The sequence below is a fragment of the Notechis scutatus genome, chromosome 2 (assembly GCF_049901735.1).
Source record: "Notechis scutatus isolate UNSWTSFEM ecotype Mainland chromosome 2, rNotScu1.2, whole genome shotgun sequence".
Lineage (NCBI taxonomy): Eukaryota > Metazoa > Chordata > Lepidosauria > Squamata > Elapidae > Notechis > Notechis scutatus.
The window spans coordinates 132049320-132066679 of NC_142010.1; the positions used below are offsets into that span (position 1 = coordinate 132049320).

Here is a 17360-nt window from a genome sequence, read left to right on the forward strand (position 1 = left end):
TAGACCAGAGTTCCCCAACCTTTCTGGGTTGTTGGCCCGGAGGAGGGTGTTAGGTGCCTTTACATGTGCATGCGCACATGCAAATGGGGCCACAAGAGTGAGTGGGAGGAGTGATGATAGTGTGAATGGGGGTGTATGCACGCATACATGTGCACACTGGCCAACTACTCATGTGGCCTGGTGGTCAATAGGCCACAGCCTGGTAGTGAGCTGTGGCCCAGAGGTTGTGGGCCCCTGCTTTAGACACACCAGCTTCCCACCCTCCAACCCTGGGCTGATGCATCACTTCATCTGATAACACTGGCTGGAGCTTAAAGAGATTCCTCTCTTTTATTCAGTTTCCATTATACATCTCAGATCAGCAGGGATTACCTTAGTTTCTCTCCCGGCAGGTGTAGGTACTAAAATAAATTATAATAATCAGTTGCTAGCTGGTAAACAGGAGAGATTAATAGCAGAGAGGAAATTGATTAATAGATCACACTGCAGCACTGGGGCAGAAAATTAAGATTCCATTTAAAAAAAATGAGAACAAAAATGACTTTGCTAGGCACTATAAAAGCACTAAAGCCACTCAGTCTCTCACAAAGCCACTTTCCAAACCGGAAAGCTGTTTTGACCAAAATTCTACTTCTGTATATGGGGAAAAAAAATATGCCAAGGAGAGCGTCCAAAAATTATTGTCAGATCTCAGGTAGGAATAATTGTGAAGAAGCACTCTTCCAAATACTATTGTTACAAATAAGGGAAGGATGTAGATTTGTACCAGTGCTTAAAATTCAGTCTGGAATAAATCAACTGGGGCAGGAAATACATCCCCAGATAAATGAATGTTCAAATCACCATGTTTTTGACTAAATGACATTTCCAGACCACCTTCAAAGAAGGGAGGCAAATGTAATAGAGGACTTGGAAACTGCAATGCAGCAATCCCTAAAAGTTTATTTTATTTTTCTTAAATTATGTGGAGCACACAAAATGAAATTTGTAAAAAGTTGTATTCTTTTCAGGAGGATCGCTGGTTTATTGCCCCAGCAAAATATATATCCAGATATCGCTACTGTATCTTTTATTGAAGCCATTCAGATTAATAATACATCCATCTCCTCAAAAAAAAAAATCAATAGAGCTTTGATTGGAAAGCATTTTATAACCCCCTTCCTGGATAACTTTCTGCAGTATAAAATGAGTTAATGCTGTACTTTAAAAGGCAATGCATTTCTTTTCAAGCAAACCTTCTGATCATGGTAACACTATAAGGCAATGAATTAGTATTTAAAATATTTTTAGGACTAGCAAAAGAAATTTGCTTTTCTTCCCAAATTATTGCATTTACAGCAGCCATCCCTCAAGGTTCTTAAAAAGAAGCAAAGCCAAACCTAATGTAGAGTTAATATAACTGATAGCCTGTGTTCTAGGTTGGAGAGTTAGGATGTTTGGAAGACAGTTGAATGAAATTTTCGGAGTTTGTGGGTTGAATTTGTGGGGGGCCTATGTTTGGAGTACTCTCAAGAACGAGTTGGGCTATAAAAAGTTGGGCTATAAATAGGCGTATGGTCTGAAAATATATCTGCAGAGGTTTGATATGTAAGAAAATGCAGGCTTGGCTCTAAATTCCTGCAAAGAGAACTTCATCTAAAATGTTAGGTTGGAGAAAAGGGAAGGCAATTTTCAGAATCCTCCTTCACCTTGGCTGAGAAACTGCTCTTTGAAGGATTGCAAGACCCTGTAAAATATTTTCAGAAGTGATAAGGAGGCTCTTGGGGAAAATCTATTAAAAAAAACACTTACCCTTTGTCAGTCTCTTTCAGCAAAACACAGGTCCTTAATGTGTTTGCATTGCCAAAAGAAAAATGGGGCACAGAAGATAGGATGTACAGCAACATTTTACAAGGAAAATCACAGCTTAATCTGAACCCGTTACAGGTAAACTGCCTCTGATTTCAAGGAGACCTGGATTCATGTAATTATAATTAGGATGCCCTTTAAATTATGCTTGTGAAAATCCATCAGCCACTATTATGCAACATAAAAGAAGAAGGCCAGAAACTAAGAGTAGGAGAAAATGTTGATGGCTTGTATTTTAGTATGACTCAGTTTAATTAACCTTGAACTGATAATAAAAGGAGACCATATTATCCTTATGTTTTGCATTTCTCTGAATATTGCAGTGCAGTTCTGCTTATAAGCAGTGGGAGAAATTCTTGTTCATCCAGAAAGTAAAAAAAAAAGGGAAACAATAAATATAATCCCTTCTTACTTCTTCCAGTTCTTTGACAGGTAGTGCATTTGGAAACTTCAGAATGTATCTCTCACTGGATTAAATCACATTCTTAAAAAGAATTGATCTGCCTCTATATATATATATATGTATAGCTATGTATATATGTATATATGTATATTCATATCTTCTTGAAGTTGATCTGTAGGTTTTTCGTTGTTGGACCTTATTTCCACCACAGATCCCTCACAGAAATTGGGCGGTTGGTGCGAAGGCCACAAAATCAACAAGGCTTGTCATCATTTGTACAAGCAGACACAGCAGCATTTCTTGGTATTTCTTCCCTGTCAGCAACCCACAATTACCTGAATTAATGGCTGTGTAAACTGCATAAACATTAGGGCATTCATTCATTCAAAACATTCATTCATTCAAAACATTCTTAGGCCACACTCCACTCCCATCCCCAGGGAGGCATATAGCAATTAGAAGTACTTGCCTTGAGGCTAAAGAACATGATAGAGGAAAATGATCACACACACACACACACACACACACACACCCCTCTGATATTTTGGATGTTGTGTGTGCTATCTCATAGACATGTTATTTCATGTCATAGGCATCATTGTGTTGTCACATAAATGATCTAGAAATTGAATTGATATTTCTGAATAGATTTTCTGATAAGTAAAGCTGCAAATTTTATCCATGAAATGGCTTACTGGAGACCAGAAGATAACTTGAATTTCCCCTTCAGGAACAGAAAGATTTTCACCCAAATTCTACCTTAGAAGCCTTCATCCAGTTATCTTTTAATGTTTCATTTTCCAGTGATGAAGCTTTCATGCTGGGAAAAATTAAAGGGAACTCAAACAAATATTGAGTCATATTAGGATTTATAGCCTTCCTGTTTATCCAATTTGATCTTGGGATTAAAGAAAATCATACCATTTCCAAGCAAGACAACTAACTATTATTATGAGTTCCATTTCTAAGTCCAGAATTAAACTTTTCAATGGCATTTGTGAACTATTATCACTTGGAGTGTCCTTTCTGGTTCACATCAGTTTTAATAAGCCTTTAAAATATTCCTAGTATATTTACTTGAAGCATTAATATTAATTTCACTGGAGCATGTACAATGTATTTCTAATATTTGTGGAATGCTATTAGAGTAATTATCTAAAATATCTCTAAGCATTCCTTAAATATTTTGTAATTTTTTGAAACTACAAGTGTATTGGACTATGTAATTAATTTGATGGAGTTTAAACTTTCCAGAGATGTTGACTGATTCCAGCCATAAGTTCTACATCAGTAATTAAAAGATATTAGCTTTTTCCCCTCTGAATGTTGCTAAAAAGGAAATAATAAAGAAGACCTTCATTTTCAATTTTCACGCATTGATTGATTCCCAATATAAGATTCATCTATCCCTCTTGGCTTCTATTTATACCAATGATGGGTAGCTCATGGATCACATGCAGTCCCCAGCCTCATTTGTATGGATTTTACAGACCACCAAGATTTTAGTGCCTTTTTTTTGTTCCTTAAAACAAAGAAAATGTTTTTAAAGAACATTAAGGATTTTGTAGCCATAATGAAATTACTTTGAGCAAGTTGATTCAACAACGACCAGTTCTCATTTTCAACATAAAGAACAAGCAATTTCACCTCCAACTTCTCCAGTCATATCATGTCAGTCTCAAAGGTCCCATTAAAAATAACATGGTCCACAAATGGAAAAAATGTTATCTGTTCTTGTTGAACAGGATGAAAGTATCAAGCATGCATGAATCGGGTGCAATTTGGTTGAAATCATTTATTTGATTTTCATCGATGATGCAATTCAGATTGGAAATGTGATTTAGTTCAATGTAGAAATTCAAACAACATATTAAATAGATTAGATTTGAATATTTTGACTTAATCTGAAAAAATACTTTCTTTGTATGTGCAGAAATTCAGATTAATTGAAAAGCATTATATTTGTTGATTTGATTTGAAAATCCAATTTGATTTGAAAATGCAGTTGAGTTACGATTAAATCACACCTCTCTAGCAACTATGTATTACAGGAGTCAAGTCTTTATCACTGAATGCTATCTTTTGAAATAGCAGGTATATGACATCAGAACCGCAGAGTGACAATAATTTATTCATTTTACAAATGGTCCTCACTTATTACAATTGGGATCAGCAAAACCATTACTAAGGATGAAGTCAAACATCACATGACTGTGCCAGCTGATGATGTCAATCCCATCTGAAGTCATTAAGTGAATCACCATGGTTTATTAAGCACAATGTCACATGACTATGACTTGCAACTTCGAGACAGCTTCCTCATTGGTTTTGCTTGTTGGAAGTCAGCAGTGAAGGCCACAAATGGCAATCATATGACTGTGGAATACTGCGACTGTTGTAAATGTGTGTCAGTTTCCAAGAACAGAATCACAATCACATGACTCTGGGCACACTGCAACTTCAAGGACCAGTTGTAAATTTCCTTTTTCAACACCACTGTAATTTTGAATGGTCGTTGAACAAGCAGTTGGTAAACGAGGACCTTGCACTTATTTGGCATATCTATATATTTTCCCATTCTGGTTGCTTTATCAAAATACAGAAGAATAATTATAAAATTCAGTCTTATGAAATGCAGAAATCTCTAACATTTCTGATAAAAGTATTCATGGTGAGTCCCCACCCCCTTAAATTATAATAACCAGTATGTGGCTGCATAAGTAATTATAATAACCAGTATGTGGCTTGCCACAGAAAAAGTAAAGTTGATTGTTTACAGTTAACAGGACCTTCAGAAAGTATCCCATTGGGAGGATCAGATGGAAGTCATATAGTCAGCAGTTTAGGCCTAAACCAATTATATACCACGGGATAGGGCTACTTATTCTGGGCTGTAAAAAATCCAGTTAATCATTAGAAGACCACAAAGAGCTAGAGTTTTCTCTCTCTTTGATGTCATTCAGTGGTCATCCAGATTTTTGTAGTCCTTCCTTAAAGAGCATGTGGAAGTAGCTTTGGATTGCAATGGGCAAACAATTTAATATCCCCTCATTCCATATATTTTTACCTGTGTAAAAATCACATACCCTCAAACTGACATTTCTCATGGGAGAGAAGCTGCTGTTGGTCCCAGTAAATTATTCCTTCCAGGTCAAATGCCTTTTGGGGATAACATTACTTTTCAGAGACCACAGCACACCTGGTTGAAAAGTCTTTCGGCTGGATAACTGCTTTCCACATTAGCCAGGTACCCACCAGACCCTTGGAGGAACACCTGCTCTCTTTGGTGCGCTCTTTTGTTAAGAATGATAACCAAAAAATCCATCTATCAAGGCTTTTCTACATTCAAGGAGAGGTGAAATTTTCTCCAAAAGGGAGAACTTCAGAATGAATCAGCAACAGCCTTTTCTGAGGGAAAGCTGCCAGTTTTTGTTTTTGCTTTCTTAATTGGATTGTTAAGCCTTTTACCGTCATCCCCATTAACATCATTGAAGTTGATCATTGAAGACTTTGAGGCTCTTCTCCCAAGGTCTCCCTATCACCCATTGTCCTTGAGTGAATGGAAGGAAAACAATGCTCACGGCATTACAATTGACAAAAGTTTGCAGCACTGACTTACAACTGTTACTTGAATCCATAGTACAGAACTATTTTGAGTTTTATAACAGGCAGAGAGGTTAGAAAACGGGTGTCAAACTCACCTCGTTACATCACGTGACGTATCGGAACTTTTTTACCCTTCGCTAAACCAGGTGGGGGCAGGGCCAGCACATGACTCATCTGGCCCACTGGCCATGAGGCTGACACCCCTGGATTAGAAGATGCAGTTGTGTCTTAATTAAATTGTAGACTATTGTAGACTAAATTGTAGACAATTGCAAATTGTTTGTAAAACGTGAGTGAGTTGAAACAACACATGAAAGATATGGTTCAGCTATGTTATCAAGTGAACTACATTAACTATTGTTAGAACTGTTTTTGTGTAGTAAATGTGCTCAGTACTTTAGCTACATCTACAAATTAGGGTTAGAGGGAAGTTGTTTGTGTTATATTCAGGATATTTGATGAAGTGAAAAGACCAGAATTTTTCAGACATAAGAAGTCCCATCTGTTCCACATTAGGAAAGAAAGAAAGAAAAAGGAAGGAAGGAAGGAAGGAAGGAAGGAAGGAAGGAAGGAAGGAAGGAAGGAAGGAAGGAAGGAAGGAAGGAAGGAAGGAAGGAAGGAAGGAAAGAAAGGAAGGAAGGAAATTCCCATGTTCTGCTTACAATCCTTAATCTCTTTAGTATCAGTTAGTAGAATTGCAAGTCCTCAAACTTCTCACAGACATATACATGCATGTATATGCCTTAACAGAATAACAGAGTTGGAAGAAATCTTGGAGTCCAACCCCCTGATCAGGCGGGAAACCCTATACCATTTTAGACAAATGGTTGTCCAATCTCTTCTTTAAAACCTCCAGTGTTGGGGCATCTACAACTTCTGGAGGCAGCTTGTTCCACTGATGAATTGTTCTCGCTGTCAGGAAATTTCTTTTTAGCTCTAGGTTGGTTTTCTCCTTGATAAGTTTCCATCTATTGTTTCTCGTCCAGCCTTCAGGTGCTTTGGAAAATAGGTTTGTAGCAGCCCATTGGAGACTGGAACACTGCCTATTCTCCAGAGCTCATATAGGGACGGACACAAAGGAATCATACACTTGACATTGCATCTTTCAGCTGATGAGCTTTGTAACATAATAAATTTACTGAAACCCAAAAGAGTGGTGAGGGGGGAGACCATTTTAAAATAGATGACAGATTATTGACTGAGCATAATCACTGCAGTGTGATAAAGATTTTTTTTCCTATCCAAAGGCACTTAGAAGAAAAGGATGTTGGAAACATATTCATATTTATGTGTGAAATGTCAGAGAAGTGGGTGTGAATCAGCCACAGCTTTCTTCTCTAAAAGATGAGGTACTAATCTAGGGATCATGAGTGGCCCCCAGAAGCTCCAAGGATTATGCTGCTAAAATCAAGCTGTAAAATTACAATTTTCAAGAAATCAATATTTGTCTTTTTGTTGTTATGATGTAGAGTCAAAATATAGTACCCACACTTGTTCTATAGTTCATTAGCTGAAAAAGTTTGGTCATTTAGCCCCTGTACACCTGGGATGCAATTACATCACTGATACATAGTCTCTGCAAATCTTGAAGATCCAAAATAACTTGGGGGGAAATGCTACTTTAGTGTCAGGTTTCAGAGGCTGTTTTACTTCCATCCATTTCTGAGTGTCTGTTCTGTCTCTCAATACAAAACAACTCGGCAGGAAGTGGGTTTTTAATGCTGACTTCCATGCCCGTTATTTTTTTTTTAAATTTGGCAAAATTATTGCAGTTTTGCCAGTCTGCAAAATCATTCTTTATATTTGGGTCATTTACATAAAACAACATGAGCTGGCTGCACCTGGAAAAGCTGCTGTGTTTCTATTATTATTGAATCTTGAATCGCTCACCAAGCTGCTTATTTAGAGCTACACCGGTTGCTTTTTGCCCTGTGGGCATAAACTACTCACTCTCTTATTGGTCATCATAGTCTTTAAGTCTCCCACTTATGGGAGGAAAGGAAAGAAATTGGAAGATTTTTTTTCCCCCTTTTTTCTTTCTTTCTTTGTGTTTGAAACCGAATAATAATATCCTAAAGGATTTCATCACTTAAATAAAACATTTGTGTTAAAATGCTGAGGGCTACTTTCAATTGCGCTGTGCTTCTTCAAATATGCCTTCCCTTGAGCCCAGTGCCCTAAACTCTATGCTAATATCACCCCATGTGTTTTATTTCCAGTAGTTTTAAAACCTCATTATCATTATTCATCTTGGTGAAAATCACATGCCTCACAGATTCACTTTCTTTCTGGCCTTACTTTCATCCCTTTTTTGGCATTTGGTGCCCTCCTGTGATAGCGCAGTAATAGACACCTCTAGAGCTACATGAGAAGAATCAGACACTTTTCACAAGGAGATACCTCTGTAGCATTGGAAGCCAATTCAGCTTCAGGTCTAAAGTGTGTAGGCCACAGGTGTCAAACTCCATCGTGTAACATTATTATCGTGATGTTTTTGCCTTTGTGGAGCTGGGGTGGGCGTGGCCTGCATTTGACACATCCGGCCTGTGGGCTGTTAGATTGACAAGCCTGGCTTAGGCCTTTGCTCCTTGCCTTAGTGGTGAAAGCAAAGCTAAGCATGTTGAAATCAAAAGGAAAGCATTTGAATTCTGCTCAGGACATATACAACTTTTTATTTGGACGAATAGAACAGAGGGAACAGAATAGAATAGAATAGAAAACTTTATTGTCACTTTAAATGTACACTAATCGGCATACATTAAAATAAAATTTCATTGCATACAAAGAGTCACCAGCTCAAATATACACTACATAACCATCACAAAATAAATAAATAAATATGCATATACCCACATATATTATATGACACAGAGAAACAACACAGTCTAGTTCTTATGTATACATGTACATGGTGAGAAAAATCTTGTGAGTTTACCAGATGGATGGCATAAGGAACAAAGCTGTTACAGAATCTGGTAGTCCTGCTAGAAATGCGAGTGGCACATATTTCTAAGATATGGGTTTTTTTTTCCATTGGCTTCATGCTGGGGATCAAAACTCCTCTTCACTCTTTTGATTTGCCAAGCATTTTCAGAGGAAGTGTTCCCACAGTTGCAAGTTACAGGAGCCAAATTCACGGGGGCCACAGATATGCTTAGGCTTTTGAGTTGCATAATAGAGTTATCCTTCTCCAAACTCAGCAGGATCTGATCAAAAATGGTATATGATGAGATAAAAAATATTTCAGTATGAAAGAACCATTAAGAAGTGACTTGCAGAAAAAAAGATTACACCGGCCAGAGATTGAAGCAAGCATGCAAAAGAAACTCAAAATCACCCCGACTGAATTTTGTTTAGTATAAGATTTAGTAGATAGCAAAATACTTTCAAGTTTTCAAGATTCTGACTTGACAATAATAAAATAACATGTCTGAATCTATACTTGCTGTTTCTTGACCAACATGTACGAGTTGTGATATGCTGTAATGGTAACTTCTGTTCATAAGGTGACCAACCATCCTCCTGTAGGGAGGACAGTCCTCCTTTTGTAAGTTCTAACCTCTCTCGAAAAGTGTCCTCCTACATGTCCTCCTTTTTGATATTTGAAGACTAAGCTGTAAATCTCCGTATTTGATCGATGCCGATCCGATCCGTTGTGTCAGTGATCCCCAACCTTTTTTATGCCGCGGCCCGGTACCGGCATCAGCTGGTATGCCGCGGCCCAGTACCAGCATCAGCTGGGCGCTGCCATCTTGTTTTGATGAAAAAGTGCTTCCGGTGAGCTCACCGGAAGCACTTTTTCATCAAAACAAGATGGCGCCACCAGCGCTTCCGGTGAGCTTTTCTGGATAGAAATGGCTTTCTACCCAGAAAAGCTCATCTGAGCAAGGCGCCGCCATCTTGTTTTGATGAAAAAGTGCTTCCGGTGAGCTTTCTACCCGGAAAAGCTCACCGGAAGCACTTTTTCATCAAAACAAGATGGCGGCGCCCAGCAAACCAGCGGCCCGGTAGGATTTGTTCCACGGACCGGTACCGGTCCGTGGACCGGTGGTTGGGGACCCCTGCGTTGTGTGATGTGACATATTTGTATTTGACATGGCGATTCATCAAGGCTCGGTACAGTGTGGTGAAACGCGATTATGAGATGCATGCACTCCACACAGGAGAATTGTTTTGAGAGAGTGTGCCATGCGCAAGAGTACACCGCATTCAAGAGTGCGCCGCACGCAAGTGGCTTTGGTTTTTTTTTCTTCAATTTATTTGTGTCCTCCTTCTCATTGTAAAAAAGTTGGTCAACTTATTGTTCATTATGTCCCAAAAATATTTTCCAGTGAATTATTCTGTTTTGGTCAGAGAACAGCTAGCTCTGCCATTAAAACTGAAAAGTTGTTATCATAGATCAACATACTAAATTCAAATGGTGGGACAGAAAATAAATTGCAGAGTATCTGATTGTTTTAAATTTGCCTTGTATATTCTTCTTTTTCATTTTCAAGGTTAAAAGTTGGCAAAAAATATATTCTTAAATATTATTTCTGGCTGTGTTGAGCTACATATTAAAATTAGGAGCCTTAGTCCCTCCCCTAAAACTGACTCTGTTCATTTTCATCTCTTAAAAAACTGCCACATTGCCAATATTTGTTGGATTGGTGTAAGAGGATTCACACTGAGATAGACAAAGATTTCCTTTGGCATCTGGAAACTGCAGGAGAGAAAAGAGACATTTGTGGGATCATGGGATCAAAGCCGAATTTTTCAAATTATATTTCCAGCTTTACCACTGCCAAACAGATGTACATATTTTTTTTTTAAAAAAAAGTTAACCATCTGTTACATACACATACTAACTGCATATATCCAGCAATAGACCAGAAGTTATGAATAGGTGAATGGAATACATGTACATGTGTGTGTGATTCTACATGCAAAGGGAAAACTTCATATATTTTGGGATTTTAGATGTCTACAACCCTATGAAAGATCTCTGATCTTGAAGGGACTGTGCATAGTATGCTTTACTTTGAGCCAGTTAGTCACTTCCTCTCAGCCCACTCCATCTCACAGAGTAGTCATTGTAAACTACCTTAAACTTTTCCCCACTTTCAATTGCCACTTGAGATAGGTAGCCGGAGAGCAGATGGAAGAAATAAAGGCTGTTAATATTGTAATTAATGCTCCATCTGCTACAATTTCCTGTCTGTACTCTAATGAGATGTGTTGCATTTGTCACCTACACCAGTCTTAATTGGCTGAATATGGGAGATGGGGAGAAAAATCATTAGAATTAATCACTTCTTATACATATTTATTTGTATGTGTGAACTAGCTCTATGGATATATCAATAGCTTTCTCTGAGATTTTAGCTAAAATAAAAGTCAAAACCTCTATGGATTTTCAGGTGGACATTAAAAGTGATGCTCCCTCTTTTTATTAGGGACTAAGCAATCTAGTCAGTCATACAAAATTTATTTCATCAATTTACTCTAAGAGGAAATAACTGCTGGAAATTTAATCATTAAAAAAAAGAACAAATGACAGATATATATATAGATTAATAAGCAAACATCATTAGAACTGCAGATACTTAATGAATAAAAAAATAATGCTTTTTGCCAGCTTAATGGATCTGTACATGCATGTGTGTGTAAGGAAGAGATAAGTGTCTTTGATTATGCAATCTGCTTGATCAATTTTTAAAATATTTAAGTAATTTGTATTTATTGTCAAGAAATAATACATTGCTATGATCTGATGTGGCTCTGCCACTGAGCCACAGTCCCTCTCTAACAGAGGCCAAAATTATTCATTACACTGTAGAGTTCAGAGACAAGAAATCTAATTTGTGGAAGATGTGTGGTTTTTGCCAATATGATCTTCGTTCATATATTTTTCAAGCATATATATGTTCATATATTTTTCAAGCATATATATGCTTGAAAAACCGCCACATTCTTTTTCACCAATGACAGTAACTGGACAACCTTCTAGGCAAAGCATTCCCAGGGGAATCAATGAATTCAAGGTGGTGAATGCAACCACACAGCCAAAAACTCATTTCTTTTTGACATGCAATGAAATTTAAAAAGAGGACAGCCACAATCATGTGGGTATATCCAACAGCTTGACTTTTTTGTCTTCCATCAGGACGCGTCTAGGTCTGTGATACAAAAATCGATCACACAGTTGTCATGTCATACTTCTTTGAAAGGTATTTCTTGTCTCTAGCTCTACTGAGATACCATAACTCTTGTCCCCCAAATTCAGTTTATAATTTCAACCAGCTGAATAGCTTTATTGGAATGATCAGGAAAAAAACCTGTAATATAGTGCACAATTAATGAATTAACTTTGCTTGTGTAACTAAACTGCTGGGTTTTAATCCTTTCACCTTGTGAGAATTGGCAAGGATATGTTCTAGTTTTGGGTTCCCCCCTCCCAATCAAACTAAGAGTAATTAAACTTAGTATTAAACTTCTTCCTAAAAAAAAACCCCAACTTTCCCTTTTGGTTTAAGTTGGCTTGGTCTCCTGGACAGTTAATGCTTGCATTATGTGTGTCTGTGTGTTCAAATGTTAAATAGGAACAGGTTCCTTGCAATTTGGGAGGCATTATGTGGAGTAAGTCACATTCAGAAGGAATTGAATGAGTGCTGAGAAATGTTAGGAAACTTCTAAGATTGTCCATTCAGAATTGTGAGACTTCTAAGTTTGAGATGAGGAAATTTAATGTGTTTCATTTTTGGATATTATCATTTTTTTATTCTTTTGCCTCAGGCTGTCTTCAGAGGGAAGCTTGGTATGCAGATGAGTAGGCTGTATTTCTGCAATCTATTTTGCATCCTATTTTAATTCCTATTTTGCACCAGAGGCAGTATGTTTATGAGATCTAAGAGGATTCATTTGTGTTTGCTTGCTTTCATTTTAAAGCAAATTGTGGCAGCTATACAATATGGCATAAGCCATGCAGGATAATCATTCTTTCTCACGTGCCCTCAAAACCTTATATTGTGTTTCTGGTTTTAGGTAAAATATTAATATTAATTGTTACCTGTGTATATCTTTGGATCAGTCATTGTGTATGTATGTATATAATGTCTTCTGTATCCTCACATAAGCACTCTTTGTGCCTGTTTCAAGTAGCTTTAAACTGTTTTTAAAAAGGTGACAAAGGATCGGAGAACAACTTGTCCATCATATAGATCTAAAATTTCTTTATTTAATCTTCTTTTGGAAAAGATGGCATTTGATTTGATGGGGTAATATTTGGGCATGGAAGACAACCAACTGAATCTGTTTCCCATTTCCGAGGCCCAGGTGCTGTCTGAAATGGGAATGGGGTAGACCAGTGATCCCCAACCTTTTTTACGCCGCGGCCTGGTATCCCCAACCTTTTTTATGGCGTGGCCCGGTACCGACATCAGCTGGGTGCCGCCATCTTGCTTTGATGAAAAAGTGCTTCTGGTGAGCTCACCGGAAGCACTTTTTCATCAAAACAAGATGGCAGCGCCCAGCGCTTCCGGTGAGCTTTTCCGGGTAGAAATGGCTTTCTACCCGGAAAAGCTCACCGGAAGCGCTGGCGCCGCCATCTTTTTTTGATGGAAAAGTGCTTCCGGTGAGCTTTCTACCCGGAAAAGCTCACCGGAAGCACTTTTTCATCAAAAAAAGATGGCGGCGCCCAGCAAGCCAGCGGCCCGGTAGGACTTGTTCCACGGACCGGTCCCGGTCTGCGGACCGGTGGTTGGGGACCCCTGGGGTAGACAAAATTTCCCCAACTCAGAAGCTAATAATAGCAGCAGCATCAGACAGAATAGGACCTAAACTGTAAAAACAAACCTTTATTCTGCAGAGTATATGATGTCTCAAGAAGCTTGTTCTGTTAACCGACACCAAAATGGGCTAATTTCTTGTCTTCAAATATCAAAATAGTGTTTTAAAAAATTCGGGACAAAACAGCACATTTTCTGTAACTTTGTAACCCAGAGAATTTTATCCATTCTCAAACAAGCTAAAGCAAGTAATAAAGATCACAACTCCATACAATGAATTTATGAAGGACACAGATATTCTCACAATGTAACTAGCCATTCAAGAAACTAGCTTTCTGGATTCAATCAATGGTATAAATTGATTGCCTCGAAATGAATCAGGAGAGCTTTGAACTGTGTTGATATCAAAATGCATTTCTAAATACACATATACTTTTTTTTTAATTATTTCACCAAACCATCCTGCTCTAAAGTGGTCCCTTTCAGTTATCTTTGACCTCAGCTTTCACAATACTGAGCGAGATGGTTGTAAATTATAGGTATTAAGGTCCAACACAAAACACCGGCTTTGAGATACAGCATTATTTTCCTAGGTTATAGGAAAAATAACAGACACTCGATAAAAATGTTTTTATGAGATTTTGTACATATTCCCCAATGTAGGAATTTTTTGTACATGAGTCTGCTAATATATTCATATTCACAAACAATTTTGACTAAGGCAATGCATTTGCATTTTTATATCCTTCCATAATAGCAATAGCACTTAGACTTATGTACCACTTCACAGTGCTTTACAACCCTCTCTAAGTGGTTTACAGAGTCAGCCTATTGTCCCCAACAATCTGGTTCCTCATTTTATCCACCTTGGAAGGATGGAAGGCTGAGTCAACCTTGAGCCTGGTGGGATTTTGAACTGCCAAATTGCAGGCAGCCTGTAGTCAGCAGAAGTGGCCTGCAGTACTGCACTCCAACCACTGAGCCACCAATAATGCATCTTTCTCTCTCTCTCTTTTTAATTTCTCTCCCATCAATAATAAATCCTTTAATTCAACAAGAAACCATTTTAAAAAATGTAATGTAGACTCATTGATTTGGTTAATCAATTATCAGTTCATCAAGACTCTCTACTATCTCTAAGAGAGACATTAATGAGAGGTTTGTATGAATGCCCAGAAAGGAGAAGGCAAGTGATTATAATTTTGGATAAAGTTTTAACTCTTCATTCCATCATGTGACACACACAGTAGGGGACTTTGGCCTACATCAGTTTTTCCTCAATGGAAAGCAGAAGCCATGGAAATCCCCTGTTCCATTCAGCAAAGATCATTCACAGTCTGCAAGTCGGAAAACCAATTGATTGACAGGTTACCTGGAGCCAAGCATTAAGGGTACAAATTCTATGATAAAATGTCTAAAAGTTTTAAGAACCAATCAGGGCTCACAGGCCCACCCAGAAGCAGGACTGGATGACAGTGGAATTGAATTCTCAGGGTCTTTCTTAGGATGTTTAAATGCCTAGAAGTGATTGTCTTAAGTACCATACACACACCTGGATTGAAACATACCGTTCGGATTTTGTCATGGATACAAATGAATTTATTTAATAACCAGAGGCATCCTGCAGATAGTAAATGTACCTGTTCAGGATTCTTACTGTTAATGTAAAATACATTGAGATAATTACGCCATCTGAAGGCAAAGCATGCCTTGCTTTCAGAAGCTTTTCTTTTAAATCAAATGTTTGTCAGGCTGAGCATCTCCACTGATCACAGTTGTGTTAAGAACAGCAGGGAAGACCGATAATACATCAGAAGTGGAGTCTGAGCCATTGAGGTACAATTCTACAGGTGACATTATACAAACAAAGCAACTGTGTGGAAATCTTTGAAGGAAAGTTATTTCAAATGGGAATGTCTACTTCAATGTAAGAGTGGAAAACTGAAAAGTCAAGCACAGAGCTTTATTTTTGTTAAAAAAAATACTCTATAATAAATAACACATTAACAATACAGACAAGTGTATCCTTCACAGTGGGAAAGTAGATTTTAATGCTTTTTCTGAGTTTGGGGGGGTCTAATTTAGCTTTCCCTGATCCAAAGTGCAACCCCTGATGAGCAAAGTTGAGCACATGCTTAATGAGGTTCAGGAAAGGCTGGGCCATATGACTTCCTCCCTGAAGAAATCTAAATGTATTCCCTCCTTTTGTGATTCCTCAAGCCAGCAGAGTGACGTGTTCAAGAATTGCTTGCTTGTCTTCCTTGCGAACAGTGCCCATCATCCAGTAATGTGCTCATACATGCAACACAGGACACAATCTTTCTACCCAATTCTTTTCCTCTACTGCATATATCAAGCCTCTTAAACTTTTATTCTTCCATATTAAATACATTACCGTTAATGTCATTGTTTTTATTTCATTCTTCATGTTCTTCTCCTTCCTAATCTATGTCTCTTGTGTCTGATTATTATTTTTTGAAATATACAGGCATTTTGATATTTTATTTTTATTTATTTTATTTTATCAAGTGATTATTAGATAACAAGTATAAGTATAAACATGGTTATGAATACATGAAATGGATACGAATAAGAAAAAAAAGAAACAATAGGACAGGGACGGTGAGCACGTTTTGGTGCGCTTATGCACGCCCCCTACAGACCTCTTAGGAAAGGGGTGAGGTCAACAGTAGACAATCTAAGGTTAAAGTTTTGGGGGTTTGGGGAAGAAACCACAGATTCAGGTAGAGTATTCCAGACATTGACCACTCTGTTGCTGAACTCGTATATTCCTGCAATCAAGTTTGATGTGGTTTACCTTGAGTTTGTATCTATTGTGTGCTCTTGTATTGTTGTGGTTAAAGCTGAAGTATTCATTGACAGGTAGGACATTGCAATATATAATTCTATGTACTGTACTTAGATCGAACTGATGGCGGCGTAGTTCTAGGTTTTCTAGGTCTAGAATTTCAAGTCTGGTGGCATAAGGTATTTTGCAACGATTAGAGGAGTAGAGAACTCTTCTTGTGAAATATTTCTGGACTTTCTCAACTGTGTTAATATCAGATACATAATGTGGGTTCCAGACTGATGAGCTGTATTCGAGTATTGGTCTAGCAAATGTTTTGTATGCTCTAGTTAGTACAGTGATATTACCAGAGAAAAAGCTACGCAGGATTAGGTTTACAACTCTTAATGCCTTTTTGGCTATGTAATTACAGAGGGCTCTAGCACTTAGATCATTAGAGATGAGTACTCCAAGGTCCTTGACAGAATTTGGATCATCAACAAGGTCTTGACTATTCAGCTTGTATTTTATTTTCTGATTATTTTTTGCAATATGTAAGACAGAGCATTTATTTGTTGAGATTTGAAGTTGCCATTTGTTTAACCATTCTGACACATAGTTGAGGTCTTTTTGAAGGGTAGCAGTATTGTCGGTGGTGTTGAATAGTTTTACATCATCAGCAAAAAGAACGCAGTTGCTCTTAATATGATCACAGAAGTCATTTATGTGGAGTATGAAAAGAATTGGTCCTAGAATGCTGCCTTGGGGGACACCACTGTTCACAGGTACAGGATTTGATAGGATGCTCCCAATTTTGACCATTTGTTGCCTGTTTGACAGGAATGCTTCTATCCAGTTATGCAGGTGTCCAGAGATACCATAAGATTTTAGTTTTAGGAGTAGTTTGTCATGTACCAGTGAATCAAAGACTTTACAGAAGTCTATGTAA

At 37.8% G+C, this 17360-nt stretch overlaps 1 protein-coding gene across 4 annotated transcripts in view; it reads left to right on the plus strand.

The window, feature by feature from the left end:
- Window positions 1-17360, plus strand: part of CA10 (carbonic anhydrase 10 (inactive)) — a 389056-nt gene that overhangs the window by 313874 nt on the left and 57822 nt on the right. The window lies entirely within an intron of this gene.